Raw genomic sequence first — 6039 nt, forward strand, 5'->3', positions numbered from 1 at the left:
TTTTATTTTTTTTTTAAAGATTTTATTTATTTATTTGACAGAGAGAGAGAGAGCACAAGTAGGCAGAGTGGCAGGCAGACGGAGAGGGAGAAGCAGGCTATCCGCTGGGCAGGGACCCGGATGTGGGGCTTGATCCCAAGACCCCAGGATCATGACCTGAGCCGAAGGCAGCCGCTCAATGGACTGAGCCACCCAGGCACCCCTGATTGTAACATTTTAATCTCATGCCTAAAGAATGAATTTCACTGAGGGGCGCCTGGGTAACTCAGTCGTTAAGCATCTGCCTTCAGCTCAGGTCATGATCCCGGGGTCCTGGGATCGAGCCCCGCATCGGGCTCCCTGCTCCGCGGGAAGCCTGCTTCTCCCTCTCCCACTCCCCCTGCTTGTGTTCCCTCTCTCGCTGTCTCTCTCTCTGTCAAATAAATAAATAAAATCTTAAAAAAAATGAATTTCATTGAAAGTGACACTAAATGGACTACGCACTTTCCTAATGGTTACTTTTAGAGTTTTGTAGTTGTAGCCTTTACCGGCTACAACCTGAGGGTTGCCTTCTTATTTTTCTCCCATTTAGGGACTTTAGGTCCTCCCAAATCCTAGTATTACGCAGGCTGCCCTGTAGTTCTTTCTCTGATTCTAGTTTTAATTTCTGCATTTCTTCTTCATTTTGCTCTTCTAATCTTAGGGGAAGAAAAATCCTTAACTGACCACAGTTCCCCATGTAGTACTCTCCTTTTTGCTCCCACAGAAACATAAGAACTCCCTCCCCATTCCATTATCATTTGTTCCGATTCAGCTCAGTCTCCCTGTCTTGGGGGTTTAGTAACGACATGGAGTGACAAGAATAAATGTTCAGAATAATTACTGCAGGAGACTTCAGGTCTCCAGGATGCCAGAATAAGAATTCCCCTTACTATACTCACCATGGCTAGAAGGTGGAGAAATCATTTCAGAAGGAGTCTGATCAGTCTGGACTGCAGAAACATATTTTAATGGATGACAGCAATCCACTCTAGAATCTTTCTTTTGGATACTGGAATAATAAGTTAATAGGTTTCAAATCTTTTGCTCTGGACACTACTGCAATAAACCTAAGAGCTTTCTGTGCCTCCTGTCCTCTCCCTCCCTTCTTTCTCTCTCCTGTTTTTCTTTACCATATCCATTTTCTTTATTTTCTTCCTTATATACCATTTCCATGACTGTATTAGGATTCTCCTAATCTATACATATATACATATAATATGTACAGTCGGTTAAGCGTCTGCCTTTGGCTCAGGTCATGATCCTAGGGTCCTGGAATTGAGTCCCGCACCAGGCTCCCTGCTCAGCAGGGAGTCTGCTTCTCCCTCTCCCCTCTGCCCTTTGCTCCCCTTGCTTGTGCTCTCTCTCTCCTTCTCTGTAAAATAAATAAAATCTTTAAAAAATTTAAAAAATATATAATATGTACATATAATGCACCTATATGTGCCTACATATATATACATAAAAGGAGAATTATTATGAGGAATTGGCTCACACTATTATGGAGGCTGAGAAGTCCCACGACCTGCTGTCTGTAAGCTGCAGACCCAGGAAAGCTATTGGTATGATTCAGTCCTAGTCTGATGGCCTGAAAACCAGGGATGCACTGGTATAAATGATGAGATGAGATGTTCTGACTCAGGCAGTGAGGCAGGAGAAAGGGGGTGAATTTCTCCTTCCTCCACCTTTTGTCAAACTATTCAGGTCCCCAAAGGATTGGAGGACATCCACCTTAAATGGGAAGGGCAATTCATCTGCTCTACCAAGTCCACTGATTCAAAAATTAATCTCATCTGGAAACACTCTCACAGATACACCCAGAAATGTTTAATCTGGGCACCCTGTGGCCAGTCAAGCTGACGTATAAAATTAACCATTATGATGACAGTCAGGTGATTTTTTTTTTGAAAGAGAGAGAGTGCACGCGCCAGTGATGGGGGGAGGGGCAGAGGGAGAGGAAGAGGGAGAATCTTAAGCAGGCTCCATGACCAGTGGGGAGACCGACTTGGGGCTCGATCTCATGACTCTGAGATCATGACCTGAGCTGAAATCAAGAGTCAGATGCTTAATCAACTGAGTCACCCAGGTGCCCCTGAGATGATCTTTTTGAGAGAAAGCTAACTCAAATATCTGTCCTTTCTTTAAGAAGTTTACAGTGAAAACAGTAAGAGTGTTGTAGCTTGTGCAATCAGTGGAAAGAAAAGTGAGGAGCTACAAAATCATGGGGGATGTACACAAAAACCAGTCCCATTTGGGCACATAATGTTTGTAAACCCTGTCTACGAGCCCAGATGAATAGTATCGTCCCACATGTGCATTTGGGATACACATGGGTGGATCATCTGGAACACTTATGCAATTTTGGTTTTACCACTTCTTAGCTGGTATGACCTTTAGCAAGTTACTTACTAACAGTACCAAACTCATGATAAATATATAAGATTCATAGGGCATGGCTTAGAGTTATTTCTTAGCCTGCACCATTATAATTTATCTGCAACATGATGATAATAAGACCTACCTCATATGCAGGATCCTTCTAAGAAGGAGGTGAGATTATATTATCTGTTTTGGAAGCAGCTGAGGAAGCTGATTCTGCCGGCCAGCTGCTCCGTGTCACTAGCCTCAGGTGAGAGCTTCTTCCTTACACAAGCCAGGTCCATCTGTGGGGGCTTGTCTGAGAGTGGATCATCTTGCTATTGGTTCAAAGCCCTCTTCCCAACATTTCGGGGTAAATTTAAAATGCAGTCTCTCCTTTACTAATATTTTTATTTTTTGCTTAGGGATTTGAGCTAAGACTATGTTCAGAAAAATTCAGAATATTGTATTACATATCTGCTTAAAAACACCAATACCTTTATTTTTGTATGCAGTTGTAAATATAGGTATTCATATAAAAAACCAACCCTCAATTGGAAAGGTAATCATCTGGGTATCAGGCTCTGCGGGCAGGGAAGGGTGGTGGGGGTGGTGGGGGTCCATGCAACTTTCAAGATGTCAGCATTATGGAAATGTGAGCAGAATAATGGAGCTCTACTCTGCTTATTTTTTGCAATAAAGATTTTATTTATTTATTTGACAGAGAGAGAGTGAGTACAAGCAGGGGGAGAGGCAGAGGGAGAAGCAGGCTTTCCACTGAGCAGGGAGCCTGATGTGGGACTCGATCCCAGGACCCTGAGATCATGACCTGAGCCAAAGGCAGATGCTTAACCGACTGAGCCACCCAGGCACCCCTAGTTTTTGCTTGCTTTCAGTGAACATTTATAGAGTGATTCTTAGGTGCTATACCAACTGCTTCATTTTATCGCTTCCCAAGCCTATTGTACCTACGTGAAATAGATATTATCTTGATTTCGCAAATGAGGACCCCGAGGCACAGAAAGATTAAGTAACTTGCTCAATGTCTCACGGCTGGTAGAACCATGTCTCAGACTCAGATCCGTCTTATTGCAGACTGACACTCTTAACTACTGCAACTATACCTCTCCCCAGTGGTGATCAGCCCTTCCCAGAAAATGCTGCAAAGAAAAAAATAATCTTTCCAAATCAGGTGAAAGTAGTATGTGGGTGTTAGGAGACTACACACCCTCTCCTATGAGAGGATATCAGAGTGACTGGGAGAGAAAAAAAGCAGAGTTTGGAAGAGCAGACTTTGCAGTCTTCAGAGGTACCTTCACCAAGAGCCTGCATCAACGGCATGCAGAGCTCCCGTGCAAGGTGCAGAAATGAGATCTGAGTAGCATCACCTTAAATATAAACTCCTCTTGGAAATAATGGATCTGGTGGGTTCCAATGGATGCTGTCTTTTTACAAAGAGTGGGAAGAATACTTTGAGAGTATTAGATTATGCATATTGCCTTGAAACACATGCATAATACAGAGTGGGGGGTTGGACAAAGAAATACAATCTTATGTGTCTTTGCAAGGTCAAGATACAGAGCTCAAGAATTTCTTAGGAGTCACCTCAAAGGAGACCATCCTTAGGAAACAAACTTGTCAAACATGTTGGACAGAGCCTGCAGCCAGAGGGTTACCCTCGTACCCCAGCTTCCCACTGGGCAGATGCTGCCCCATTCTATACATGGAGTTAAATTATGTCACGGTTTTCTTTTTCCCAATATTGAAAAGCCTCTACTCTTAATTGAATCCCTAAAAGTTTCAGGAGCATGATTCATATTCATTAGCACATGAGGGCATAGATAAGCTAGCCATCAAAACACTTTACTCAAAGCCCCCAAACTTCCATTCCCAGCCAAGAAACATAGACTGAATTCAGGAATTGTTGTCTTGGTGCTGTTTTTCTGCGGCAGTCACCCTCCTGAGAACTGGGATATTAGCACCTTCTCAACTACCTTCAACACTTTGAACCTCAACATCCCAAGTAGAATATATCACATCCCTGAAGCCAACTCACCTTCTTCTTGTATTCTGTAAGCCCCACTTCCCCTTTTCCTAAGAGTGAAAAAACACCACTTTTATTTGCTTCATTAGAATTTTGGTTTCAACAGGAACATCCTATAGACTTGTAGTATTTCTGAAAAATCAACACTGACAGCTTTTCAGCTTCAGAAGTTCATGCATACCAACACTAACTGACTTCAGTCTCCAAGTGGGAAATTGATCCTCTTATGATGCTCCAACTGCACCTTAGAAGAAGTAGGTTCTGGGGAAATTCAATGTTTAATGGAAAGCCTACCTCAAGGTTAGTGATTTTGTTATTTTCTTCCTTCAGATGGGAAAAGGCAGCCTCAGGGAATCACATCCTACTGACTCTTCATCTTTGCCTTACAGTTTCTCAGCCCCTTCGATTAGTCCCTCAGCCACAAGCCCAATATAGGAATGAGCAAAGGGAATATTGTCGGTTACGAACAAGAAAGCTAAGTGGCCAATTCAGTGGAGTTCCTGTGGGAGTCATTAAAATGTCACCAAGCCCTTCCCCTCTCTCTCCCTCATCTCTTCTCTGCCCCCATCTCACACATAATGCAGAGGTCCCAGTGCACATTCAGGACATACCCTTTTCTCTGGAAGAAGCATATGAGACAGTGCATTATCCTCTTTGGCTCAAGAAGACAGCATTGTGTTCAATCACACCAAGGACTGTGCAGTCTTCCTCCTGACCAAAATCAATTTGCTTGCAATCAGCTGGGAAATGAAACTTAAGTAAAAGAATACCAATGGAAAAATTAAAGCCCTGTGGCTACTGTTAGGGCAGCTTTCAGAGACTGGACAGTGTAGATTTATCTGTGCAGTTTCTGTTTAATACAATATGTACATTGTCCCTATACAATTACTTTATTTTTTATCTTATTTTTTAAAAGCGATTTTATTTTTAAGTAATCTCTACACCCAATGTGGGGCTCAAACTCACAAGGCCAAGATCAAGAGTCACATGCTCTGCCAACTGAGACAGCCAGGCGCACCCCCCGCACCTCATGCATGATCTTTAATCTACTACATGTCCGAGATCCATAGTTCACTTAAAACCTAGGGAGGTAGCACAGTGACAGCTCATCAGTTTAATTACTTCAGCATTATTTTATGTTATTTGGTTTGTGGGTACCCAGAGATGTTTATCACTAATGTGTTTTATTCCGGGAACAATGCAAGAAAGGGTAATTTGAGAGCTATATGTATGCCCAGAGTTTGTTAAATTTTCTATGGTTCTCAGCAGCAGAACTTAAAAAATAATAAAAACCGATTTAAATGGAAAAAATGCAGTCGAAGTTGTGATTTGATGTCATCCAGATAAATGATGTATGTTCGTGTAATCAGATGCTATTGCCTTCCCTTTCCTCTGAATTATCGATCAGGTTATGTTGTACATTTTTTTTTAAAGATTTTATTTATTTATTTGACAGAGAGAGACACAGCGAGAGAGGGAACACAAGCAGGGGGAGTGGGAGAGGGAGAAGCAGGCTCCCCGCAGAGCAGGGAGCCCGATGCGGGACTCGATCCCAGGACCCTGGGATCATGACCTGAGCTGAAGGCAGTCGCTTAACCAACTGAGCCACCCAGGCGCCC

This window comes from Leptonychotes weddellii, chromosome 11 (genome assembly GCF_054177405.1).
Source record: "Leptonychotes weddellii isolate Sample4059 chromosome 11, ASM5417740v2, whole genome shotgun sequence".
In the NCBI taxonomy this organism is placed as follows: Eukaryota; Metazoa; Chordata; class Mammalia; order Carnivora; family Phocidae; genus Leptonychotes; species Leptonychotes weddellii.